Source organism: Lagenorhynchus albirostris, chromosome 12 (genome assembly GCF_949774975.1).
Source record: "Lagenorhynchus albirostris chromosome 12, mLagAlb1.1, whole genome shotgun sequence".
Lineage (NCBI taxonomy): Eukaryota > Metazoa > Chordata > Mammalia > Artiodactyla > Delphinidae > Lagenorhynchus > Lagenorhynchus albirostris.
In genome coordinates this window covers 15114773-15133278 of record NC_083106.1, presented here as the reverse complement: position 1 = coordinate 15133278, position 18506 = coordinate 15114773, and the positions used below count along the sequence as shown (strand labels likewise).

The 18506-nt window shown below is 39.9% G+C and overlaps 1 long non-coding RNA gene across 1 annotated transcript in view; it reads left to right on the top strand.

Annotated features, from left to right (window-relative positions):
• LOC132530719 (uncharacterized) overlaps positions 1–16190 on the top strand; it is a 74467-nt gene extending 58277 nt beyond the window's left edge. Inside the window, exons 2-3 of the long non-coding RNA XR_009543861.1 lie at positions 5–63; positions 15838–16190. This is a non-coding gene — a long non-coding RNA (uncharacterized LOC132530719). The remainder of the gene's footprint in view (positions 1–4; positions 64–15837) is intronic.
• The last annotated feature ends 2316 nt before the right edge of the window (positions 16191–18506 follow it).

Here is an 18506-nt window from a genome sequence, read left to right as displayed (position 1 = left end):
ACAGGTGGAGACGGATGTTAGCAGTTGGTGGGTGAAGACACTGGAAAGGCTTCAACCATAAAAGTGAGCTGTTTTCATTTTTTTACCACTTGAGTATGAAACATGCTAAAAGATTAATAAATTTGTAATTTAGGTTTGTTAGGTATTTTTGTGTAAGTACCCTCTAAGAGCCAAATTTATATTGTTTTTTAACTATTTTGTAAGACAGAATAACAAATATTATAACCAGAGGGTGAAATACAAAAGAAAATTCATATTTCAAAGTACATACATGAGGAATAAAAATGGAGTCAGGAAGCGTAAACCATAGTGTGACCCAAGTTGGAATCATACCTTCCTGTTGGCGCGCTACTGCTAATGAGTCAGTCTCTTGGTTAATATTTTAAATGCTTTTCATTGGTGAGAAAAGTTCTTCCTGTTCTTTTTAAGTTCCTCTTTTTTCTTTAAGATTTAAAATCTCAATGCAATTTTGTGGTGGTAGTACTTGAAAAACCACAGTGAACAATAAGAGGGAAGGGAAGGAGGGAGATATACCCTTTTTTAAGGTCTAGGCAGTTATTTTATTCTGTTTCTCCTTTCCTAAGTCCTTTAATTTATCATACTCTGACCACATCATAAGCTATTTGGCAAGACTTGAAATGTTAAACTGACATTATTACTCAATTCCATATCAAATGCTTACTAGAATGGAAGGAATATGTGAAGAAACTCAGTCCTGGTAAGCACAGCATTATCCTTTTACTCATTTATACTTTCAATTCTACACCAGGTCTTTTTTTTTTAACCAAACAGTAAAATAAAAATAACATTAAAGCATAAGTGCAACAAGGGGTTAGAGTCTGCCTTTAACTAGCACAATAATCATGCTTTGTTGGAATTATGAATATTTGATACACTGCATTATTCTTGTTGAGGTACTCAGAGTTATTACAAAGACAAATGGTATTTTAATGGAATAAAGATGTCTTTGCTTGTGTTGGAGTTCAGAGTCCATCGGTATTTTGTTAACTGGTAAAATAGTGGTTTTCTTACCGCAGATCTTCATTACTGGCAAGAAAGTCCTAGAAGTTCTTTTGTCTAATGTATGACTAGAATGCTGAGTAGCTTAAAAATCAAGAGTCTGAGGTCCAGAGCTGACTTACCCATTACACACAGTGCCTGGGGCCATGATGCTTTTAGTGGCCCATGAAAATGTTTTAATTTTAATTCTTTCCCCCAAAATAAATAGAAAAATAGTGAATATATAATAATGAACCCAGCCTGGATTATATTTTTCTTTATACCAAGGCAGTCATAAAATATAATTTTTAATATTCTTTTTTATGGAGGAAGGGGCCTCAGAGCCCAAGAAAATCGTCATGTGCCCCTACCTGGGTCGCAGTCAGGCACACCCTATATATGTGACAGATTCAGTCATTTGAACGCTTTTTTTTTTTTCTTTTTTTGAAGTGGAATAATCATTTCTTTTTCAGAAATGATTACCTTCTCTGGAAATGCGTATATAGACTTGTCTGCTCACCAGAGAGATACATGGTTCGTCTCCAAAGAAAGAAATGACATCTTGTTAGGTTAGATAGCTGTGGTTATTCATGATGTTTTCTTAGAATAAAAGAAATATTTTCTCTCCTGAGAGACCCACTGATATTCTGTTTCCTTTGTAATATGATACGCAAAATAAGGGAAGGGGAAGCGGGACTAGCTCAGGATTCTTTGGTCCCATTTTGGACAAGCATTTTTGCCTGAGAAGTGTGTGTTCCATGAGAACAGTGGCGACCCCTGCTCCTTGCTGCTGTGGGCATGTGGACTTTAGCTCTTAGATCTTCCCTGGTTGCTGATCTGTGTTACTGAGTACATGACATTTTCAATTACCATGACCGATCCGGTTTTGTTTGTTTCTGAAGCCATGATCTAGTGTTGGAGAAAATAACTTTGTCAGTCTTCAACTGCAGTGGCCAGATAAGAATATCTTATAAAAGTCACTTGTTCATTTAAAGTAAGTGTGTTGAATGTCTGATGAACTTCTTTTTCAAAATTGGTACCCACTCAAATATAAACTCCCTCAGAGCCAGGTCTTTGCATGTTTTGCTTGTTGCTATATACCCTAGAAAAAGCCAGACATAAGGGAAGCTCAAATGTTTGCTGAAAGAATGAATGAGCTAATTTCCTTCTTTAGAAAAGTCATGTTTCCCCCTCCCGAGAACTAGGGCTCCAGGCCTCTGGTTTGAGGTAACAACGGTGGAGATCGGATACTGGAAGGGCCACATCTCCAGTGCCTGGAGGGGTGGGTGACCCTTCAGTGGTCAGCCTCCATCTCGAGACTCAGTTTACCCTTTCACAAAAATAGCTGGGTTAGAAGGAGCTTTTTTACTTTTCTAGAACTTTTTTTTTTTCACCGTGCCGTGAGGCTTATTGGATCTTAGTGCCCCGACCAGGGATCAAACCCATGCCCCCTGCAGTGGAAGCTTGGAGTCCTAACCACTGGACTGCCAGGGAATTCCCTTCTAGAACTTCCTAAAACAACAACAGAAAAGGTATTCTGATGGCCTTCTCCACCTTGGTGCCCCCCTAGACTCCCCTCACCCCATGCTGTTCTCAGGCTGGTCCAGGCCACCCCACGCTCCCTCTTCCTAGCCCTCCAAAAGGAAAAAGTACCCCTGTATTTCTAAAACAATTGTTTATTTTAAATGTAAATACATATAATTAAATTGATAACCCCCCCCAAATCATGTTATACTTCTGAAGTGTTCTGAAATTGTTTGGGGTATATAAGTGAACTGCAAAACTTCTAGTTCTCAGACTAGCAAATATCTGGGCATGTACACAAAAATGTATATGGTACATCAGTATAAAATAATAATCTACCAGTTTGTTACCCACAAGCTATAGATAAGAACTGTTCTCTCCAGGGTAGTAGGCCAATAGATGCCATTGGGTACCAGTTGATCAAATTAAGCTAGGAAAACAAGAGAATTCTAGGGAGAAGCGCCGCTCTCTCCAGCTAATTTTTGAAAAATCAGAGGAGTACAGGCCTATTTTTCACAGTTTTTGACCCCAAAGGAATTAGAATGCATTATTTTCTCTTAGTATGATGTGTGTGTGTGTGTGTGTGTGTGTGTGTGTGTGCTTGTGTTATTCAGCTTCAAGACTATATCTTTGATGAAAACTATTACATATAGAATGGAAAAGAATATGAAAAAGGATGTTTATGCATATGAATAACTGAATCACTTTGCTGTACAGCAGATATTCACACAGCATTGTCAATCAATTATACATTAATAAAATAATTTTTTAAAAAGACTGCATCTTTGAAATACCACCAAAAAGATATGTGTGTACCCATACTCATATAAACATATTTTTTTCCTGAATAAACTTTCCCATACATTTTATTCTTGGTGTCTTTTTGTCCAGGGTTTCACCTGCCCCGGTTCTTTGAGGAAAGTGCATCAGGGGTGGAGTTTAGGAGCACACAGCCTAGAGCTGCCCGAGTATCTGAGAGATGCCACTTAAATGTTCCAAGGTACACACCAGGCACTGGGGTGCTCGGGGCACCCTTTACAGTTCTTGCTAGCATTTTCTGACCCCTACCATGTGGTCATGCTCTTCTCTGGAGGGAATAAACATCACTCTGGCATCGTCCATCCCTAGCTGAGGACTCTCACGGCCCTTTCGTGAGCAATTGCAGGAGGCCCACATGCTCTGTGGTACCTCAAAAGTCTTGAAGCTGAAGGCTTTGTGGGGTTGCAATACTGTGGCTTATTACCCTTAAGACTTACAGACAATGCAATGAAGGATGCTCAGTGAGGAATCAACACTGCCCAGCCCTTTACATATCCTGTAAGTGACCTTGCCACTGTGTTCCAGGAAGTGTTTTACTTAAGGCTGATAGATTTATTGGAAGGCAGCTAATAGAAGAGTTATCGGTGGCTACAGCATAAATGATTGACATTGTGAATAAATAACTAATTATATTGCCCTAGACATTGCTAATAATATACCCATCTGGTGCAATTCTTGGCACTAAGCTAGAGGACAGGGACTTAATGCAGTGGGATCTTTAAAAAGTCACTGAGATGCTTTCCATCAGTTTTCTTCCATTGCAAAATCCCTTGATTATCTCTTAACATGGAGCCGTCATGAAAATAATTTTTAAAGGATAATCGAAAATTAAAAGTGTTATAATAACTAAATATAGTGGTTACAAAAATATAGCACAAAATTACACGTTCAGAAAGACGTACAGATTTGGCTTTCTGAGTATGGGCAACTCTCCTTTTGGGCTTCCCTGGTGGCTCAGTGGTTGAGAGTCCGCCTGCCGATGCAGGGGACATGGGTTCGTGCCCCGGTCCGGGAGGATCCCACATGCCACGGAGTGGCTGGGCCCGTGAGCCATGGCCACTGAGCCTGCGCGTCCGGAGCCTGTGCTCCGCAGCGGGAGAGGCCACAACAGTGAGAGGCCCGCGTACCACAAAAAAAAAAAAAAAGTCTCCTTTTAAAGAGTTCCGGAGATGGGTTGCATAACAGTGTGAATGTACTTAACACTATGGAACTGTACGCTTAAAAATATATGTATTTTACCACAATTAAAATTAAAAAAATTTTTTTTAATATCTTCTGGAAGTTTGCATACCTTAAGCTGGTATAAAGACTAGACACCGTTTGGTGGGGGGGAGGGGTGAAGGAGGAAAACTTCTTCATTGTAGATCCTTCATTGTATCTGGGAAAGGTATGAGGGGAAGTCCCCAACTATTTTTGAGAGAAAAAGGACATAAGTTTAAAAAAAAAAAAAAAAAAAGGTACTTGTTTTCTCATGAAGGGATGACCTTTGGAATAAGGAACTAGTTCCCGTTCCTGGCATTGAGTATAAGAGGATTCTCAGGACAGTATGTTCTCAATTTTGTGGAATTATGGTAATAGGTTTCTGTCAAAAACAAGGACGGGGAGGGGGGCTTCATGGTCAAATAAGTTTGGGATTTAAGCAAGGTTAATGATTACTTTTTCTGCAGAGCCTTTACTATGCTGCCTTGAACTGTACGTCTTCAACAAGGAAGTGTTACAGGCAAGGTTCTCAGACTTATTGAAATGAAATTCCTCCTCCCTCCCCAAAGCCCCCTTCCCCACCTGCTAGTTTTTTGACCTATTACTGTGCTGCTCTGTGGAAGATGGCTTGGTAAATGCCAATGTAATATGGAAAGAGGAAGTGACCAGCACAAACACAGAAATGGGTTATGGGAAGAAATATAGACGAATTGAAGCCCTAATTGTGACGTGTCTCGGTAGAGGAACCGAACAGGACATTTGGAGGATAAAACTCTATACAGTGACTCCAAGAGCTCCATCTGGATAACCAGTAATGGAACCAGCCCTGAGTTTGATGGTGAGGGATTCCCTCCCATTTTGCTCTCCCCTCAGACTGACCTGTATGTTCCATGCATGCAGCTTGTGAAGCATCTTGAAGCGTTCGGCTAAGCCACTGGCAAAGGGATCAGGGATCAGCAAAGGGTGACGTTCAGTGTTCTGAAATCCTACTGTGGAAGAAAGTTTCCTTAAACCTTTTTCTATTAAACTGCCTCCAACTTAATAACATTTGACAGATTCTGAGGGACTCCTTATTGGAAAGAGGTAGCATAAAATTATTTAGCATAGGTTGTTATTGATACATCATGAAAAGTGATCTGTTTTAGAATGATCGTTTTATAAATGAATGTCTACTTTGTGTAAAGCAGTAAGTATTGTGAGGGATGCAAAGGCAAGAAGACAAGGCTTCTGTCCTTGGAAAGGTTGTAAAGTATGCCAGAGAAGGTAAAACACATCTAACAAGTAACCTTTCTGTGAAGCAGTATGTGATAAAAAAAAAAAAAAAGTGGTAACAGAAACTTAGAGTACCAAAGGACCTAGAAATATGATCCAAAGAGATGTACTTCCCATATAAATTATTCACTTGTGAATGTCCCATGTCTTGAAAATAATGCTTATTTTCTGTTGGGTACAAAGTTATCGATTAAATCAAAATCATTTAACTGTTATTCAGATTATCAGTATCCTTACTTAACTTTTGCTCCATTTGACCTGTCATTTTCTGAGGGAGCTGTTTTGGAACTTAATTGTGTTGAGTGGATTGTTAATTTTTTCTTTTAGTTCTATCAGTTTTTCCTTTGTATATTTCAAAGCTGTACTTTAGATACACAGAGGCTAATAAGTTATTCACTTGTTATGTAGCTAGGTGCAAGATAATTGTTGTTTTGGAAACCAGATAGAATATCCAATCCCCATGAAGTATGGGCTCGCAGAGGGTTTTTGAAGGTCTCATGTTTTTAACATCTGCCGCTGATGATGAACCTTGGATAGACCTGCCCAGGGCTTGCAAAGGGACCATCTAATAGACACGGAAAGGCCGTCCCTTAAAATGTCAGAAGAACCAGATGAGTCCAGTGGTGCCAGATCTGCTTTTGGCAGCTGTAGATAATGAATCTAGTGTCGGGAACAGACAGTTCGTTGTAATATCTGAGAAACTTGGAGAAGCACTGGACCAGATTCACCAAGCTTAGGAAGTCCGTACAACAGAATTATCCACCATAGCTTTAGGTAAGCAAGGCCTGTATTCATGTTGACTGAATAAAGCTGACATCCCCTCCGCCTCTGTCTTGGCCCCTTGCTTCCTGTCTCATTTCAGATCCCAACTATTGCTGTTTCAGCTGCATTTTCCAAGGTATGCATAATTTTAAAATCTGTGTTTTATTGCCTTACACCATCATGACTTTCCTATGCCATAAGGAAAGCCTGCTCTGGAGAGGCAGATTACATTTGTGATAAAGGCTTTCTAGAGTTAAGTCAGGTATTAAAGCAATCATTGTGTTTTAAATTGAAAGACGGGAGTTGCAATTGATCTTAAGTCCTGTATTAAGTAGAGTATTTTCTTTTAATATTCTTTGTCTTAAAAAATGTGGAATTGGATTTCTTAAAATGTTGTAACTTCATATATATTCCTTTGATTTCTAAAGCATAGTCATTCAAAGATAAACAGAGTTTAGCAATTTCACAAGTCCTCATAAATGGAATATTATAGCAACCAGGCTCTTAGGCAAATGATCACCAAATCCTTTTTTTTTCTGGTCTCTCTTTTGTTTCTAAGCTCTCCGTCTCATTTCTAACTCTTTTCTGAGTGTTTTCAGTTGGGGATCTCCCAGTTACCTCTAAGGCCACTTATTCCTAAAACTACCTTTTAACTCCTATTTGAGGAAAATAAAGATACTTTTGTGCAGGCTTATCATTTCACGTGCACATTTGACATCTTTCTCCCTTCCTCCCCCACTCCCCACCTCCACCCCTGATAGCTAATTTGTCACTAGATCTCCCTAAATTTACTTCTCTATCTGTCTCAGCCCTTCTTTTCCATTTCCACAGACTTCAGAGAAGGGAAAGGTGAATATCTGAATGTTTGCCACATGCTACACATTATATGCTTTTTCTTATTTCATCCTTTTAGCTTTGTGCAGTTATCATCATGAATTGGGTTTCAAGGTTAGGAGACTGAAATTCTCAGAAATTTAAGTCATTGCCCGAAGTCTCACAACCAGTAGTTTTAAGAAACAGGATGAGTTATAAATACCCAAGTACAAGTACAAGTCCACCATCTTCTTTGCTGCCCTGGAATGTGGGATACCGCCTGCAGCTCAGCCATGCCACGTACCTCTGTGGTACCACATCGGGGCAGAAGAACCAGATTCTCTTTCTCTATGGTTTTTCCAAATTCGTGAACCTCCAGTTCATGCTGCCCACCAGCCTGGTCCACGCACAGGGCTGGGTTAATTATGTCAGGTGTCTAGTCTAAAATTCACAGGGATACATTGTTCCTTGCTCCATAAGCTCTGACCTATTTTTGCTTTTCATCTTGAAGTCAACTGTTCTAGAAAAGTCTATTTTTTGCCACCCAGAACCGTCTCCACTCCTTGGAGTTGTCATGAGGGAAACACCGTGGGTTCTGGGGTCAGTTGGACCTGGGCGGCTCATCTCCTTCCTGGGAGGCCTCAGGCACATTTTCTGCCATCCTCAGCTATAAAGTCATGACGATAAACTCACTACAGTCTAGCTGTGGGTCCAGAGAGTGCATGTACAATGCCAGCTGTGGTGAGAGCCTGGCAGGCTCTCAAATGGAGCTGGAGGGTGATCGCAGTAATACTATTATCGAGACCTTATCTATCCTCTTAAACTCAGTTCAGGTTCCTCCTCCTTCATAAATGACTCCAGCCTGATTCTATCTGCTTCCTCGTATATAAGTTAGCTTCAGAACAATTTTTTTAGCAATTTTAATTTTGTAGTGCGTCTTGACACTGCTTTGTGGTCTTAAAAATCCTTCTTGAGTGTTGTTAATTCCTGCTCTAATGGACTAAAAGTTCAAAGGCAGGACTAGGTCTTATGCATATGATCTATAGCCTGGTGCCTGATGTGTAACTAACTATTCACAGACTCTTTGGATTCAAACTTAAGAAGGTTCACATATATTCAGATGGAATCAGTAGCCTGCGCGTTGGTTTTAAGTACAGAGGGTTCCCAGGTAAATGTCTTCATGTAGCATGATTAGCCCAAATTTCTTTGTTCGTAGTTCTGAATGTGAAGAATATTGCAGAGTAAACTTTGAAACTCCAAGAAATCTTACTATCCAGTATTTCTCACAAAACTGCCTTTTAAGCCCTGGGCAATCTTAAAACATGGCTGTATATACACTCATGTTTTATTTTCTTGGAGAACCTCCAAGATAGGAAATATTCTAATTGTCTTCATAACTATTATTTTCTAGGCCTAAATTTTTTTCTTGGGCAGATTTTCATTTTTCTTCTTTGCCTCTTCAGTCCAGGTAACTTTTTCTCCCCTCCCCTCCTGGCCAGGTTTTCCGCTGGGACAGTCTGGTGGGGAGGATGTTGCTATAAAAAATAAGCCTGAGGAAGAGTCAGAGAAGAGATCATTTAGAGATAAAAATGTGGTGGCACTTTTAAACTGAAGGGACCATTTTTTTCATGATGGGTCTTCTATATTTATTTTATTATTTTTTTTAATTAAAAAATCTCTTTATTTGAAAGACAGAAGAAAATAAACAAGATAATTCACAAGCTGGGAGAAAATATAATATACATATATGATAAAAATATATAAAGAGGGCTTCCCTGGTGGCGCAGTGGTTGAGAGTCCGCCTGCCGATGCAAGGGACACGGGTTCGTGCCGCGGTCCGGGAAGATCCCACATGCCGCGGAGCGGCTGGGCCCGTGAGCCATGGCCGCTGAGCCTGCGCGTCCGGAACCTGTGCTCCGCAACGGGAGAGGCCACAACAGTGCGAGGCCCGCGTACCACACACACACACACACACAAAAAATATATATATATATATATATAAAGAACTCTAAAAACGCAATAATAACAAAACATCATTAAAAATTAATAAAAGATTTGAACAGATACTTAACTAAAAATGAGATACAGTTGGCAAATAAGCAAATGAAAGATGATCAACATCATCATTTATTAGGGAAATTCTTATTAAAATCACAATTAGATCCCAGTTATTTGAATGCTGGTGTGGGTACAGGGCATTGTACACTGCTGGTGAAAATGCAAAATGGTTCAGCCATTTTGGAAAACACTTTAGTAGTTTCTTATTAAGTTTAATATAAACTACCATACAACTCATCAATCTCTCAGATATTTACTCAAGTGAAATGAAGATATAAATCCATACAAAAACCTGTATGTGGATGTTTAGAGTAGATATATTTATTAACAATTGCCAAAAAAGTGGAAAAAACAAAAGAAAACAAATATTCATCAGCTGGTGAATGGATAAACAAACTATGCTACATTTGCTCAATGGAAGACCGCTCAGCAATAGAAAGCAACGAAATACAGGTATTTTTGGCAACATACATGAATCTCAAAGGTACTAGACTAAGTAAAAGAAGCCAGATTCATATACAGACTACATATTGTATGATTATATTTATATTACATTATCACAAAGGCAAAACTACAGGGATAGAGAACAGCATTACCAGGGGATGGGGCTAAGGATAGGGAATTGACTATGAAAGGGAACATGGGAACTCTTTGGTGCAATGGGAAACTTCTATATCTTGATAACTTGACAGTAAAGGAGGTTACAAAATTGTATGCCTTGTCAAAATTCACAGAAAGGCACAGCTAAAATGGTGGATTTTGTTGTATACAAATTGTACTTAAATAAAATTGGCTAAAAAGTAATCTGTGAGTGGAATGAGATTGAGTGGGGAAAGTTATGAAACAAGGTTGGCCATCAGTTGATCATTGTAGAAGGTAGATGAAAGGATGCATCATTATTCTGCTCTGTCTACATTTATATGTTTATATATATAGTTTTTTAAATAAAATCTGCAAATACAGTTTAGTCTTAAGGAACTGTGTTTTAAATTAATGATAAAAATAACAGGGGGGATTCCCTGGTGGCGCAGTGGTTGAGAGTCCGCCTGCTGATACAGGGGACACGGGTTCGTGCCCCAGTCCGGGAAGATCCCACATGCCGCAGAGCGGCTAGGCCCGTGAGCCATAGGCCCGCGTACCGCAAAAAAAATAAATAAAAAATAACAGGGAAGTACAGTACAAGTCAATTTACTGAAAATAGTTAATGACAAATAAAGAATTACCATTAAGAATTATAGGTAGATATAAGTTGTAATGATGGGTCTTTTAGCTTTATTTAATCACCCCGTATTCAGAGCCAGTTTTTAAAACTCCATACTTTATCATTTTAACTGGAGGTTTGGGGACCCTCTCTTTCAACAACATAAGTATTGGCAAAATAATCATTTGAAACACGTTGTAGCCAAGTTTCACCTGCCAAGGTGTGTGTTCCATCCTAAATTCACATTTAAATGCATTTGCAAAGTCTATTTCTAAACAAAATGCAGATTACTAATTTTGGCAATATTTTGCCTATATGGAGAAGTTATTTATTAAAATGTTTACTTAAGAAAAAAAGTCTCCTTTGTCTTCAGGCTTAAAGTTGTGAAATTGAACTGCGTGAGAGCCTTTGGAAGAACCCTTCCCAGGGGAATGGGCTTCTTCCTTCTTGGGGTCAAGGTGAGGGGGTGAAGAGTTGGGAACCACATCCCCCAGCTGTGGAACACCCGGCTCGGTGCATTAATTCTCTGCTCTGTGCCCACCTCTCCCTTGTCCGTCCAGGAGGCGATGCTAGATAAAACCCCAGAAGGTGTAGAGGCGCCGGCTGACTCAGCATGCACCACCACTGGGATCTGGGAAGATCTCTCTCTTAGGAAAAGGAACTTTGCAAAGAAAAATTTCAAAACTTCAACAATTTTCAAGAATATTTGAACATTCAAGACTAGGATTCTGTAGGGAAAGACTGGGACGTAATAAGGGTTCCGTCAGTAACACCATGAGTATACACAGCATATGTTACACGCAGGCAATCTTCAATTTAAGCCAGGGTTGTTTTCCAAAAGTTCATTTGAAAAATATTTTGGAGTGTGTTTTTTCCTCATTAGATATAAAGCTATGTGTGGGAAGTCCTCTGGCAAACAGAGCCTGTTTAACCCATACTGTACCTGGAAAGCAGTTCAGGGCATTTTGGTGGCCGGTTGCCAATACTAATATTCTTCCCCACTGTTCATATAAACAATTGCGATTCCAATATTTGTAGAACTTCTCACAACTAGAAAATGTGGCATAAACATTTTTATGAGGCCATGTGTCTTGATATCAGAGTGTAGAGAGACACATATTAGCTATAAAACTATAAGTCATACAGACGTGAGTAATCGTGTATAAGAATGATTCAGGAGAGCTTCGTCAACATATCAAAGCAATAATAGAAGCACATTACAATTATATAGCACTTTCAAGTTTGATATATTTATAATTTATGCCAGTTTGAATTTTGAAACTCTAATACCCAGGCATTCTTATTTACTTTGTGTAAGAGTTTAGGGGGAATGCTTTGAAATGAATAGTAAGATGGGGCCTGGTATCCTGAGAGGAGCATGAGGAGAATGTAAGAATGATGCCCTGTGTGGACCTCTTAGGGAGAGGAGGGAGGAGTAAGTGATTCAGAAGTGTGAGCCAGGGACTTCCCTGGCGGTCCAGTGGTTAAGGCTCCACGCTTCCACTGCAGGGGGCGCAGGTTCAATCCCTGGTCAGGGAACTAAGGTCTTGCGTGCCGCAGGGTGCGGCCAAAAAAAAAAAAAAAGAAGAAGAAGAAGAGTGGGCTGTAGAAAGGAGGAACATGCAGATCATGATAGCCTTCCTCCCTCATAAATCCCAAAGTGAGAATTGGCTGGTTATGGTAATAGTAGGTTGAAGGAGAGAAGAAGGGGGAGGGTAAGGAAATCTTTGCCTTTCAAGTCTCCATCTTCCCAATCAGGGTTACCCCCTGGTCTCTGAGACATATTCTTCCATAAAAACACTGATAACCTATGGTTAGATCCCACATTTGAGAATCATTATGGGTTAAAAAGCTTTTACAGGCAAAGCAGCTGGGAACCCTCTATACCAATAGAACCTGGAACACATTTTCCTGTAGAAATAAACAACCATTTACCAGGAGTCTTTTGGAATGTGCTCCATTTTTAAATTGGTTCTGCCTGTATGTGTAGAGTTGAGTGAGCCTGAGAAGCAAATAGTAAAATGCTGGATTCTCATGGGGGATGTAGGGTTTTTGCCTTTGGAACTCAATGAACTCTTGTACCTCTTTGTATATCTAGAGACCAGTCTCAACTGTGTGTTTCTTAGACACAAAATAAAATTTCTAAGTTTTCCACATTTATGATTTTTATGAACATGAGCTTTCCTATCTGAGAAACTCTAAACACTTATGAAAATAAGTATAATGCTCATGGGGTCACTTTAGAAGACAAAAACCAGATGGTAAGAGGTTCGTTGACATGACCGGCTGACCTGCTGTGAGATATTGAACACTTAAATTTATTTTTCTTCCTCCATGATCGTTCTTCTGAATATCTTGAAAGACATCCAAGAAAACTTTTTCTTCTAATTATTTCCAACTACTTCTTGGAAGTTCATTCGGACTTACAATTAAACAAATCATCTATGCTTTGGGAGCACCAATTTAAACATCCAATGTTTGTATTTATATAGAGAAAGAAGGTTAATTCTCTCTCCCCACCACCAGGTTTTAGCCTAAAAGGCAAATTATTTAGTTTTGCTCCCTCTTGTATATTGAGCAGTTGCTCAATAAATGGGTTAAATAATATGGTGTCTTGATTCAGGAGAATGTGGTTCCCAAATGAACCATTTAGAGAAAATAGGATGTGACTGTGAGTAGGAGGGACAAGGGGGTGGATGCCTCCGCAAAACAAGCTGTTGTGAAGGGAGAAGTGGAAAGTAGATGCTGGGTAAGCAACCGAAAATGCCCATGAAATTGAGGCAATTATACTTAATTGTGGCAGTTTTATTTCTAAATAAAACATAGTTCTGAGTATAATCTTTCCATCCCTGGCTCTTATCCCTACATACTATTGCAGACCGCACTTCTACAAAGTTCCTCAAGTTATTTCTTGGCACCTTGGAGGGAGGGGAGCACATCTCATATTATGAACAGCTGTGGTCTTGTCCTCATCTTCTGATCTAAGTTGCTGAGCTCTCCATGACTGGAAGTGCCTGACATCCAACCAACGCTGCCATCCAGAATCACTCACGCACAGAGCCCACCCGAGGCCAGGTGGTGCTTTGCTTTGTGGAGCACATGCCAGAGTCACAGTGTATTGTGTGCAGAATTGGGGCAGATGCTTCTAAATACCTGGTGGAGTTTTAAGTGAAAATTACTCTGTTAAAAAATACTTTCTGCTCTCTATTCCTCTATCTTTAGAACTCAGACATAAACTGTAGATACAGGGCCTGAGGAAAGTAGTCCAATAATTGAAGGATGGCTTCCAGGCTTCTGCCTTGGACAGCTGAGTGGGGCTACGTTATAACCAGGAGGACAGGCTTCTTGTGGTATTTAGCATCCAAGTTACATAGATCAATGTAGGCAATTTTGTTACCTATTTATCCTTCATGATGCTGTATCTACAGGAAAATGAGTCCTCCTTCCACCCTGGCAGCACTCTGGATAAAAGAGGCAAGTTATGTAAATATAATGCAGACATATAATGTGGACAATGTATTAAGAGGGCCAGATGTTCCACTTTCTGCAGTCTGATAGAGTTGTAGTTGTCTAAAGTAAGGCAATATATTCAGATTGGAATATTGCCAAGAGTAGAAAGTTTAAGAGCAAGGGTAAACTTGGCCTTCCTCTCAACAAGCTGAGGTCACCACAGGATAACACTGGCTTTCCCCTTCAAGGGCTTCTTTTGTCTGGCTCTGTCCAGCAGAATCTCGTGTTAGTTCTCCATCCCATACCCCCTCTGCTCTGTTGGTCCATTTGCCGCTGACCTACCATCTGTTTGTCATCTTGCCTATTCCAGAAATGCCCTTCTTCTCTGCTTGGGGTAGAGTTCTACCCTCCAGATAACCAGTACGCCTAGTGTCTCCACCCATCTCTGTGCTCACCTCAGCCATACATAGGTGTTAATTTTAGACACCAAAAAGATCTAGTCCTAAATACCTCACGTTGCTTATGAGGAAACTGAGGCACAGAGAAAGTTGGCATCACCACCAAATTCGCGCAGCAAGTTTGTGCCAGAGACTGAACTAGAATCAAGGTGTCTTGTCTCCCGGCCCCGTATACCAACTGCATGTATAAAATTCTTTAGTTTTTCCACAAAGGGGGTATGTATATAGATACACACACACACATATTGTTTTAAACTGATGAGCAATAAGAAAGATGGACTTCTAAAAATTGATTTGCTATGTTAGTCTGTTTAGAGCTGGGAATGCCAACCATTCAAATCTTACAACATGAAAATTGGGCCTGTTCAAACATATATTAGGGCTGGGTTTGTATCACCTTTGGTCACCTAACTACTAAGATTTCAAGTTTCTAGCATCCCAACATCAGACTTTCAAAATCTTGAATGGCTGTAGACATGACTTTCAAAAAGGATTTCCACCCATCGACTTTATGGATACCTAGTCTTTGAAGCCTAAGAAGGCTACTTGTTTCTATTATCTGTTCAGTCAAGTCTTTGTGTTTTCAGCAAACTTATAAGAGACAGCAATATGTCGTCTTATTGCAGCACTAAAATGGGGTTTGGGCAGAGGAGACTTCTTGTAACACAATCTAACATTGTAAAGTATCTTGGGAAAGAGTAGTTTGAAGCACAGTTTCCAGCGACAACCTCCCACAGTATCATTAATTTTCCTTGCTCATAGCAGTCTAGTTTTTCCTATTTGCAACAGATGTGTCTAAACAATATGCTTTATTAACTCAAACAGAAATATTTTCCTGCATTAAAATGACCCTAAGATCACATTGTTTTCTTTTGTGTGAGGAGCGTATGCTGCTTGGGAACATTTAGAGAAACCGAATTCAGATGTATGGAAAGATAGGATTCACATGTATGGAAAGATAGGAAGTGGCGGGAAGCAGAATTGACCCTCCTTTAGAGCTCAAGGTGATATTAAATCCACCAACAATAACAAGTAAAAATACTATGTATTGTTGTCGAGTGCTACCTGTCCCTTGAAAAGATTTCTCTATCAGCAGATATTAAAAGGTTTCAAGACCTCTTGTCTATTTTTGAGACGTGTGTCTAAAGAGACATAAAGAGCAGAAGTATTTGAAGATTGACTTGTATACAAGAGTGGCTAAAATACTTGTATACAAATAGGTCCTTCCAGGAATATGAAAGGGAAGATGGATTCTGAAGGCGTACTTGCTGTTTTTTTCAGCTGGCTGTTGTCAGGTGTGAGAGTTTTTCTATGCATCGGGAAAGGCTCCCTGTGCCCACGTGCGTACTGCTGTGTCCTGGTGCTTCTGCAAGGACTGAACGTGCACCTCACTGCTATCTGTACCTGCCAAGAAAGGACGTAAAGCATTGGCTGCCCTTCCTGTAACTTTTCTGAGAACAAAATAAAAAAGTATCACGGGAGCATTAAACACCAGGACACCTTCTAGACAAAGTGCAAAATGATTGGTTCTTTACGGCTCCCTCAACTATTTTTCAACTCCCAGTAGTCGAGTTCCAAAGAAGAAATTATGGTTTTCTCTGAGAGCCAGAAGTTCCCTTTATACATTTCTGGGTTTGGGGGGTGATATTTTGAGTTCTTCTACAATAAAATTGAACGGTCCATTTGAGCAGTTGTACCTGTATTGAGCATAGTTTCTATTTCGGGATTGTTGGAGGCAGTTGTTGAGTGCTGACCTCTTCTTTGATCCGTTGGGACTCACTGGTTTCCACGGAGTCTTGCTGGCTCTCATGACCAAGTGAGAGCTCGGCATTCTTGTCAGCTGGGGTGCAGTGTTCCCAATCAGGTCTGACCTGAAACACTCGGACAAAGGACTTTAAAATCAGAATGCTTTATGTGTCATCCTGAAAATATGTTGATTATTTTGGGAGAAGAGTGCAGTAGAAGTTTAAAACCTTGTGTTTCTTTCATTTACTTAAATTTTGATTCATTTCTGGAAAACTGTTTTAGTCTTCTGATGCTACAAAATCCATAGTTTCTCCAGTCCTCCTGTTCTGTACAAAGTAACGCAAAGCATAATGTCTTAATTGACCTTAAATGTAAGTAAAAGGAGAGCCAAGTTATTGTGACCAATATATTTTATGCATCTGGCAGTAATCTTTTTATTTTATGGCAGTGATGACTCAAAGCAATTGTTGATCCTAATTTACTTTTAAACATTTTAACTTAAGCCTTCTTCTCAGGGCTTCTCTGTTCCTCCCCCACCTAGCATTGTCGGATGGCTAAAATAAGATCACCACAAGTACCGACGTTCTTTTTTCTAAGTCAAACATTTGCACGGCTACACTGTGGATTCAGGAGAGACAAAGGGAGGTCCCTGACTTAGAGCTAGCCCTCAAGTAGAGGCAGGCGGGCATCCGCAAGGCTCATAATTGTAGAGAGCTGAGATGTGTCTGTATTGTACAAAATGAGTAGGAGCGAAGAGAAAGAAAATATGACTTTGGCCTGGGCAGGTGAGGGCTGAAGAGGCATCTGAGATGGTGTTTGTGTTCCTACAGAGGGCATTCTCTGACCTACTTTGATGCCTGACTCCCTTGTAATTACTTCTGCTCGAATCCACAAGGCTTCACTCTAAGGGGAGAATTAACTCTTTAGCTAACATGGAAAATCATGAGATGTTCTTTGGGGGAAATTTTTACCTAAATTACTTTCAATACTTGACTTGATGTCAGAGTGACTTGAACTATTCATTTAGATCCTTTGGCAGTAGCAATTGTAAACAGTGATTCTTACACTCAGTCAGGTTCTTACCAAAGGTGTTCTCCATGTTGACATAACGCTAACCCGGATTTTGACCTTGAAATGTATTTCTAATTTCCTTTTGAAGCCATACCTGAGATTACTAAGGGATTTTTATACTGAAGGAAAGACGTGGCTTTATTAATTTTTATCCCTGCTCCTTCAATGAAATAGATGTTTATTTTTCTTTATAAACCCCATGGATTTTAATAGGAGTATCAAGAAAAACCATCAAGAAAAAAAATTTATATAATATTTTCACATGTGCTTATGTTTTCAAAGTAAATAAGCAATGAGGAATCATTTTTCAAAAATCAGTAATGTTGGTGGTGTTCTTCTACTAAAAAGATTGACTTAAGTAGCTTCACTTTTCATAGCCTCTCACTGACTTCTATTTCTTTAACTTTATAAGGAATATGATCCATTTAGTCATATTTTTAAAGACTTGTGTGAGATAAATATTAGGGTTTTAACAAAGAATAAGCCCAGGAGCAAAGCATAAAGCTGGAAGAATAGGGCTTCCCTGGTGGCGCAGTGGTTGAGAGTCCGCCTGCCGATGCAGGGGACGCGGGTTCGTGCCCCGGTCCGGGAAGATCCCACATGCTGCGAAGCGGCTGGGCCCATGAGCCATGGACGCTGAGCCTGTGCGTCCGGAGCCTGTGCTCCGCAACGGGAGAGGCCACAACAGTGAGAGGCCTGTGTACCGCAAAAAAAAAAAAAAAAAATATATATATATATATGTATGTGTATATATATATATATATATTAAAGCTGGAAGAATAGTCCAGAGAGGCAACATTAAGGAACTGAGCAGGGCCACCCTGTACAGCTACACAGACCAGCTCCACACACTCCACCAGGAATGGGGCCCTCTGGAGTTGTGCAACCTGTCATCCCTAGACCTAAGGGTTATAAAAAATGTTTTCACATTTTTGGGTTCATTCAGCAAACTTTTGGGTTCCCTAATTATCCTAGGATTGTTGGGGAAACCCTGGATCACACAGCATTCATAGCTAAGTGGCCTTTTTATTGTTGACCCCCAAGAGTCGTCCATTTGGCCAAGGCAAATGGCATAATGTTACAGCTCCTATGTTGCTGCGTCTTCCCCATCCTAAAGCATGCTCCTTTAAAGA